The 9,159-nt window shown below is 32.1% G+C and overlaps 1 long non-coding RNA gene across 1 annotated transcript; it reads right to left on the bottom strand.

Annotated features, from left to right (window-relative positions):
• Positions 1-6,079: 6,079 nt before the first annotated feature.
• Positions 6,080-8,716, bottom strand: LOC132744046 (uncharacterized). The gene is made up of 3 exons (XR_009627648.1): positions 8,514-8,716; positions 7,345-7,463; positions 6,080-6,361 (listed from the first exon to the last, which is right to left on the bottom strand). It is a non-coding gene; the product is annotated as an uncharacterized LOC132744046 (long non-coding RNA).
• Between the last annotated feature and the right edge of the window lie 443 nt (positions 8,717-9,159).

The raw sequence follows: 9,159 nt of genomic DNA, 5'->3' as shown, positions 1-9,159 counted from the left end.
CCAAGAAGTTTTGTTTAAAACGTTATGTATTACTATACTCTTATTTTTGCTTTTCTTACCATGTGCAAATGTTGTTTGCGTCGTAAACTCTTACTTTTTGTTTTTGATAGAGTAAGTAAATAGGATATTCAGCGCGTCCATGGGCCGAGTGGTTAAAGTCCCTGATTTCTTTTACATATGCTTCTCACCGCTATGGATTCTAGTCCCACCAGCGTCCTTGAATTTTTTTGTATTTTCTGATCGCAAGATCAGCAAATACATAGCTAACATCCACGGTCTAACACAAAATTTCCTAACAGACCTAACAACGCAAAGTAGTTCTCACTCAGAACTGCTTAAAACCAGCAATTTAAAAGAAAGAATAATTTTTAAATGTAGGCATTTAACGAATTACAGTGCAATAAAAGTTTAGAGTAGTCAATAGAAATATGAAGGTTACAATCACAAATTTCGCGGATGAATATCTTTTTTACCCAATGAAAAATGTTCGGCTATTTCCGTAAAGCTTAATCAATTGAAAATGCTATGTTTAGCTTTGTCGATTACCGAATACTCCAGAGCGTAGTAACAAATAAATCGGAATGTCGAGTAGTGGAATATAAACATGTCGTACTGTTTTGTCGAGAAGATTTTCGCTAAACTATTTTCATCAGTGTTAAACAACAGGTTTATCGTGAACAAAATACCTCGAAATTAGTAAGGATTACAAACACGAAATGGAAATTCTCAAATTAGAATTACAATGTATTTGTTTTTTATTCAAGCTACATATGTATTACTTCACCGTGGTGCAGAGGTAGCGCGCTCGTTTAGGGTGTGAGAGACCTACGGTTCAAATCCAAGTCGAGGCAACTTTTTTTTGAAGGGTCTTTTTTAAGGAAGTAGCACGATATGCAAGGATAAAGTGTGGCTGTCATAAAAAATTTTTTGATGCAACTCTAGTCATGCAAAATCCCATATGTATAAATCTCAAACTGTTATAGACGCAGTCGCTGCGTAAGATAAATTATAGTATATAAAAATAAACTTATACAGGAAAATACATACATATAGTCAGTATGATTTAGATTGCAAAGATCAGAAAATACCACAGAGGTTGCAGCCTTTTGATTTTATTAAACTAGCTAACGAAACGTCGGTGCTTTAACCCACAGACGCTTGGGGGTCAGATCCTGACCCTTAACGTGATACGCCCCTGTAAACACTCTATCAAAACTATTTTGATATTTAAACACGAATGGGACATCTATTACAACGATAAAAATGATTTTGAAACAAATTTTACATATATGTATAATGAAAAAATACCGTATACCATCAAGTATCAATGAAGTACTTTATTAGTTATGAAACTTGACCTGCATATCTTACTTGCGACACTTCGTATATATTTGAAGTTTCAAATGATTATCTGTTCTAGTTTTAGAAATATTCAAGTACATGTTAAAATTTCAAGTCAATTTTTGACCTTCAAGTGTGACCTTGACCTCAAGCCGGCACAAAGGTAACATGTGTTCTGCACATAACCTTGTTGAGTAAAAGTTGAAGAAAATTCTTCCATTAGTATAGGATTTATAGAGCGAACACGACATATTGTCTAATATTTGATTGTATGTAAATTTGAAGACTTCATAAGGGGCATAACTTTTGTCAAAAATGCAAATGCAGAGTTATTAAACTTGACCTGCATATCTTAATTGTGACGCTTCATATATGTTTTAAGTTTCAAGCAAATACTTTTTCTAATTTCAGAAAAATTCAAATACATATTAAAATTTTAGAATATTTTCTAAGTCAATTTTTGACCTTCAAGTGTGACCTTGTCCTTAAGCCGGCAAAAGGGTAACATGGGTTCTGCACATTACCTTGTTGAGGTGAACATTTGAGCCAAGATTGAAGAAAATCTTTTAATTAGTGTAGGACTTACAGAGCGGTCACGACATACTGTCTAATATTTAATTGTTTGATATTTGACCTTCAATTGTGACCTTGACCTTGAGCTGACAGACAGACAGACAGACATGTTATTTCAATCAAAAAGGCTTATAAGCCCATGATGACATAATACAGCATAATAACAAGATAACGAACAGTGCATATGTTAAAATAAAAACATTATCACAATATAATTACAAGAAAAGCATTGATGCAAAGCATCAAAGGGCGTCCAAGCAAGAAATGCAGAAAGTGAAGATGAACTAGTAGACATATGATGTCAAGATATTCTTATAAACTTTTCAATTGTTAATTGGTTTTTACCAAAATGAACGGAGGGAAGACATTGTTCATTATGAACTTTGATTGGCATGCTAGAGATTAGAATATTACTTGTTATTTCTTTATGATCGTGATTATTAATAGCAACGGATATACTAGTACATGTATACAATCATTTATTATCCATACCCATGTGTAACGCATGATCAACACCACACTTGTGGAATTGTCCCTTATTATGTAATCACTATTAGCGAAGACCCCCTCTTAAAATATCTGTTCACACTTAGTAAAAATATGACACTGGTTATATTACCATGTCATGTTGAGCATTATTGTTTATTATACAATAATTGTAATATCTATTTTAATAACAAAAATACAGATTTTATGAATATTGTTTTCCTCTCTTTTTTGTGTTTTTATGTTCTATTTTAATACTGAGTTTTTTACGTTTACTACTCTTTTTTTATTAAAATTGTAAAATAAATTTTAAGAATTCAAATGTAATATTGACCGACGATTATAAGTCAAAACTTAACTGGAAAAAGTCAGTAAATTATGGTTAATCTTTCAATATATAATATTGTTTATTTTTAAACCATGTACATGTACGTTTGTATTTTTCTTTATCATTTTTTTAAATTATCAATCAATTAAATAATTAATAAATTCTAATTTGTAACTTTGAATAATTCCTCGGCATCTTTACTAAACACGAATAACAAATTAAATAAAATGTTTCAAAGTTGATAGTGTCATATTAAAACCATAAAAATGTACCTTTTTCACAATTATTGTACATATTTATTGTTTTTATCTCATATAGATAAAATGAAACATGCTATTGTTGTTGTTGTTGGTTTTTTTTTCGAAGTGTATGTTTATATATAATAATAATCAATAAATTTGAGAGTTGATCTATGTTCATTGATTATTGTAACCAAACTAAGTGACAAACATTCATTTTGGAAAAAAGCTTATTTATCTGTAAAATATTTGTTCTGTTCTGTAACGATATCAAACATCTACTCCAAAACCGGGAGAGACCGGACAATAAACGTGTGATACTTTTCGCCGGTCACTAGTATCACGGTCAAAATAGACCGGGAGAGACTGGAATTACCGATAGGAGTACATCCCTCTATAAATAGATTTTCGGAATATTTAGGTCAACAACTAATCATTCTATTTTAACATACCATGATGATAACCCACTGTGTACTACAAAATGATCAATAAAAAACCGAAGAGACGGAAAAGGTTATTGCATTTGAAAATGTTTGCATTGCGAAATCCTCCAGTTCGCTATTCATTGTACATATCGCGACATTTCATTCCCTGCGGTCTGGAGACCGCAGGGTATTGGTACGCGTTTAACTTTTGGGGCATGGAGGAGCACGTGACCTGTTTCGGTACATGGAGAAGCATGTGATCTGTAAACTGTACATGATTGGTTAATTGACATTTTTGAAAACCTAGCTAAATAACGTTTGCCGGTACGTTACGGGTTTAACTGTAGGGAATTAGTCCGAATTACACCTAATTAAGCAATCGGAACTCCTCGGGCGACTTCAAGAATTCGCTCTCCGAACTTGACGGAGATTGCCGAGTTGTTACGATTGCTAATTAAGAACAAAAAACTATTGCGTGATATTTCTAATTTTCTATAATTATTTTACTGTTTAAGGTGGAAAAACTTGAATGGTGTGTTTGAAAATTATCAATGTTTCTTTAATATCTATCTCAAATTTTACAAACAATAAATTGTTTATACTGAAAATCTACAAAATTAAAATATTCGTAGTGGCATCTGCCATAATAAATAAAGATATTTTCTGCATAAACTTGTGTGTTTACTTTATTTATTTTTTGTTCGGAATAATTCATAAAATGGTAGGCCTATTTAATCATTTTATTAAAAAGAAATAATTGTTTTATGTTCGACCTTCTCCGGTCTTCAACGGTCACCAGTTTCCAAAGACCTTCTTCTATATTGATCGTTTATTCAATTGTCAACCTTATTCCTGATACAAACGTTTATTTATCCCCCACACCCCCAAATAATGTTGAAAATAGTTAAATGAAATATCTTTATATCATTAAAATGTCCACCGCAGGAAACCATTTTACTTGTTTTTAATTGATAATAATCAAGCACCCTCATACCGATCGGAATGATCGGCTTTTATTCAATCGCAACTACTCGGCCCTTTCCGTCAGTCTTCGGATAAGGACCTCGAACACAATAGTATGAATACACAGAACGGATGCGGTATTTCGGTCCAACCTACGCTAAGAAACTAAACATGTAAACAAATAGTAATTTAATGCTTGGAGTTGTTGACAAGTTTATTTCCAATAAATGTAGTAAAAGTCCACCTAAAATAAGTGAATTCATAGGTACAAAAGCATACATTATTTATCTATTTATTATTATGGTTGTAGAAACCGAAAGTACAAAAAACCAACTTTTTAACATTTAGTCGGATTTGTTTAAAATTGAATATCAGTGGGCATATTTAAATTACAAATTGTTGTCAGACATATTTTCACGCAAAAGAGTACCGGAACAGACATTTGATGTCAAATGTATACATTCGTTTTACATTATCTCTGTTTCTGTTTACATCTGAAACCACGTGGTTGAACTACTTTCAATCCGTATTGTTTCCGAGGTTATTATAGATAATAGCCGAGGCAGTTCCGAATGGCTTTTATTATGACCGACTAAAAAGGCTCGAGAAGTTGCTGTCGCCCTTTCACAAAATCTGATTTCATTCCATAAAGTGGCGCCGCGCTTCGGCGCGGACGGACGCCAATGACTTTACAGGAGAAGGTCATAATAACTTATTCGTAAGAACGTAGAACAATGCAAATATTAATTTATGTTTGTCTTACACTCACTGTAATAATGATTGCATGAATTAAATGTTCTGTTCTGGAAATGATTAGCTATCCAAAAATAATATAATTTACCATGATATTAATCTATGAAGTAGTGTCACAACAAACATGATTAATGTTCACTACATTACATAAATCATTAAACTAAATTAGTTTATCTACATATCTTACCTCTCTATTGAGCCAAGATACATAGGTTATATTATATATAGATTCCTATTATATTAATAATCTCATATTTAATCAGTCTTACCAAAACGAAACTGTTAGACCGATAGTATGGCATGCAAATATACATAATTATATAACATATGTTAGACATGTGTTTGAGATACATGTATATACTTTTTGCGAATGATGTTTCAATACAGTTCTTATTAAGATGCTTATTACAATACAATATATATTACATATCTATTTTACTTATGACTATACACCTAAAATATCAATATCTATTTAATGATTTATTTGAAAACCTTTAATTGGTAAATAGGACCGAATTTCGAATATTAAAGGCATTATAGGTATATATTCCAACGTTCGAAGAGTGTTCTTATTTTCTGAATTAACAAGGTCAACCAATTTTCGCATACTAGGTCTTATCCAAAAGCGTCTATCAATATACTTTTTTCTTATATCAGTAAATAACAAACATTCTAATATAAAATGATATTCGTCTTCGATTTTACCACATCTTACACAAATTCTTTCATTTAAAGGGGTCCTATGTGACCTAGACCATCTACCAGCTTCTATCTGTAATCTATGAGAAATGACACGTAAACGGGAAAACGCTTGACAAACATTTTGACACATGGGCAAGATGGGTTCTGCACATCCCCTTGTTGAGGTGAACATTTGAGCCAAGTTTGAAGAAAATCCTTTAATTGGTATAGGATTTATAGAGCTGACACGATAATGGAGACGGACGGACGCGACAAAGCGAATCCATTATAGGACTCGGCCCGGTGAATTTTCGTACTATTAGTTCTATAGTAAATCAGTCAAATTTGAGGTTTAATTCTGGATTCCACTGTTCTTGATGAATTATATACTGTCTTAAACTTTAAACATTAACACTATCTAAGTCAAATGATGCCCAAAATATAATAGGTTAGCCATCTACTTTTTTCAGAAATCTTCATTCTGTTGTAACACTGTTTAAATTCACCACTTTAAAAACTCCTGACAGCTGGTGGGTAGTACATCTTTAATCCTTCCACCAACAAATGAGTTCCTGGAGAATACACAAAAAACAACTTTTAAAGTCATCATATAACACACAAAAACTACACACATGCAATAAATACACTTTAATTATGACCAATCTAACTAGAGATGACTTAAATTGGGCCATTTCATAATTTTAAAGAACTACTTTCTAGACTACAATGGGTTCGGTCTAATTCCGTACCGGGTTGAGACCTAAATGAATCCAAAATTTAAGTTAAGCCAAACTTTATACTCATTTCCTAGTAATTTAGTGTTATACAAATACAGTCATATAGGTTTGACATGTCTCTAACAAATTACATTAATGCGGTACAATTTCTTAAATATGAACCTTCATGCGAAAAGTCAGGCTCGGCCAATAGAATTTTACGCAAAAATTTATATTACAAATTCTGTCATATCTTTTGATTCTGTAAATGGATTTTCTTTGAATAAAGTTTAATGTTACCGGCTAATGTCATACAGTTACTTCTATGAAAGAATAAGACCTTATTGCTTAAAAATTGTAATAGAAACTCAATTTCTTTAAATGAGAGCATGAAATTTTGGGTTAAAATACAAGTAATCACAATTAAATGTGCTTTTTTCATAACTTTTTCCTTCAATATTGTAATAAAACTTACTGATTATGATTTTTACCTATATACCATGGTAAATAAAGTAAAGAACCAACATACACACCCTACATTGTTTGCTTAAGATATCAATAAAGACAAACAGAGGTAATCTTAAGGTTAGCAAAGAGGTTACCATATCACCATGGGCTATGTCTTCCGACAAAGTAAGATTAGCCAACTCTCACACAAATAAGGCTTTAAAAAGATGACACATACCGTCTCCCACTTTAAATCATTGAGAAGTCTTAATATAGTCAGAATTAGAGAAATTTTCTCCTGAAATACATCAAAATAACTACCAAATATTGCCCGAGCATTGGGAGGCGCTACCGTCAATAGCTGAAGTTTCAAACTAGACATAAGTTATTACCTTCTCAATGTGTCCTGACAAAGCTGCTGCCAAACAGAGCTGAAGGAGTCCTTCCATAGATCTTTACCAGGATAAGGTAAGGTCATATACTCAAACCCAGGCTTTGGTAACTGCATGGTCTGAAAAGATATGCAACACTAGTACATGCCTAAGAAAATTATAAGGGGCATTTATGCTGTAATTCTAATATCTGAAAAAGAAAGAAAATAATGTCTTAATTAATAAATGGCTAGATTTGCTAATTCACACAGGAGAGCTTATATAAATATTGTGTGCTGAAAAATGCATGCCTGCATGAAAATAGCAGTTTAGACATTATAAACCTAACCTAATTTAACTGCTGTAGCAGCTACAACAACAACAACAACAATCATATCAACTGTGTTATTCTAAATGAGCCAATTATCCATAAAATACACTGTTTAATGACTAGAAAATCTTTTATGTGTATATATTACTAGCAAATACATTCTGCAACACAGCAAAACATCAAGTTTCACTACACTGAAAATGCCTATATTTCCAAAATATAAATCACATTTGTCCTGTTCAATTGTAAGTTCTTCTTCATTTAAATACAGGACAATAGTGAATATTTACATACTGATTACTACAGCATCAATCCTTTGCTGAAACATCAAAACATATAATGTGTGGTCCATATGAGCAATAGGCTACTATGGTGCTTGTTCGAATCCCATGGCCGGTGAATCTTGGGCCCCTTAGAGATCTCTGGAATGAGCTTGCCAATCACTTTTTTTACCAATGTAACCAATCTGAAACCACACACTCCCCAATTCCTTCAATGCATAATTTATCCATAATTTAAGATGCATTTCTCTAAAAATTATCATTTTCTATATAAATCTTATAAAAATAAGCTAGATTTATAGTATATTGCTTAACACAGGGTGCAAAAATAAAATTTATCAATTTATAAACTGCTTTTTACAAAATTTAAATTTCATTTTTTAATTCTAAATTTATTTTTACAGTTTTAATTCAATAAAATGTGGTTAATCTTTCATGCAAAAGCTCTGTACCCTTCTCCCTGCTTACTGACACAGTAGCAGACATCTACATTTGAAGGGGAGATAACAACAACAACATATGTCCCAATTTAAAATGTCAAAATTTAAAATTTGAAATAAAATTTAAAATGTTCAAACCTGTCAGTAATCCTTTATTTTCCTGACTTCTATTCATAAACACAACACTGATGCAAAGTTTCATCCATATCCATCAACCAGTTCCCCTTTTTGACATTTCTTATCTTGGACTCGGCCCGGTGAATTTTCGTACTATTAGTTCTATAGTAAATCAGTCAAATTTGAGGTTTAATTCTGGATTCCACTGTTCTTGATGAATTATATACAGTAACTGTCTTAAACTTTAAACATTAACACTATCTAAGTCAAATGATGCCCAAAATATAATAGGTTAGCCATCTACTTTTTTCAGAAATCTTCATTCTGTTGTAACACTGTTTAAATTCACCACTTTAAAAACTCCTGACAGCTGGTGGGTAGTACATCTTTAATCCTTCCACCAACAAATGAGTTCCTGGAGAATACACAAAAAACAACTTTTAAAGTCATCATATAACACACAAAAACTACACACATGCAATAAATACACTATAATTATGACCAATCTAACTAGAGATGACTTAAATTGGGCCATTTCATAATTTTAAAGAACTACTTTCTAGACTACAATGGGTTCGGTCTAATTCCGTACCGGGTTGAGACCTATAGCCCCCCACTCCGCCCACATTTTGTGGTGGGGATATAATAACAAGCAATCATATTTGTT

This window comes from Ruditapes philippinarum, unplaced genomic scaffold (assembly GCF_026571515.1).
Source record: "Ruditapes philippinarum isolate M1 unplaced genomic scaffold, ASM2657151v2 ctg11833_1_1_1_1, whole genome shotgun sequence".
Lineage (NCBI taxonomy): Eukaryota > Metazoa > Mollusca > Bivalvia > Venerida > Veneridae > Ruditapes > Ruditapes philippinarum.
Note: the sequence above shows the minus strand (reverse complement) of the source record. Positions and strands in the feature narration are given on the sequence as shown.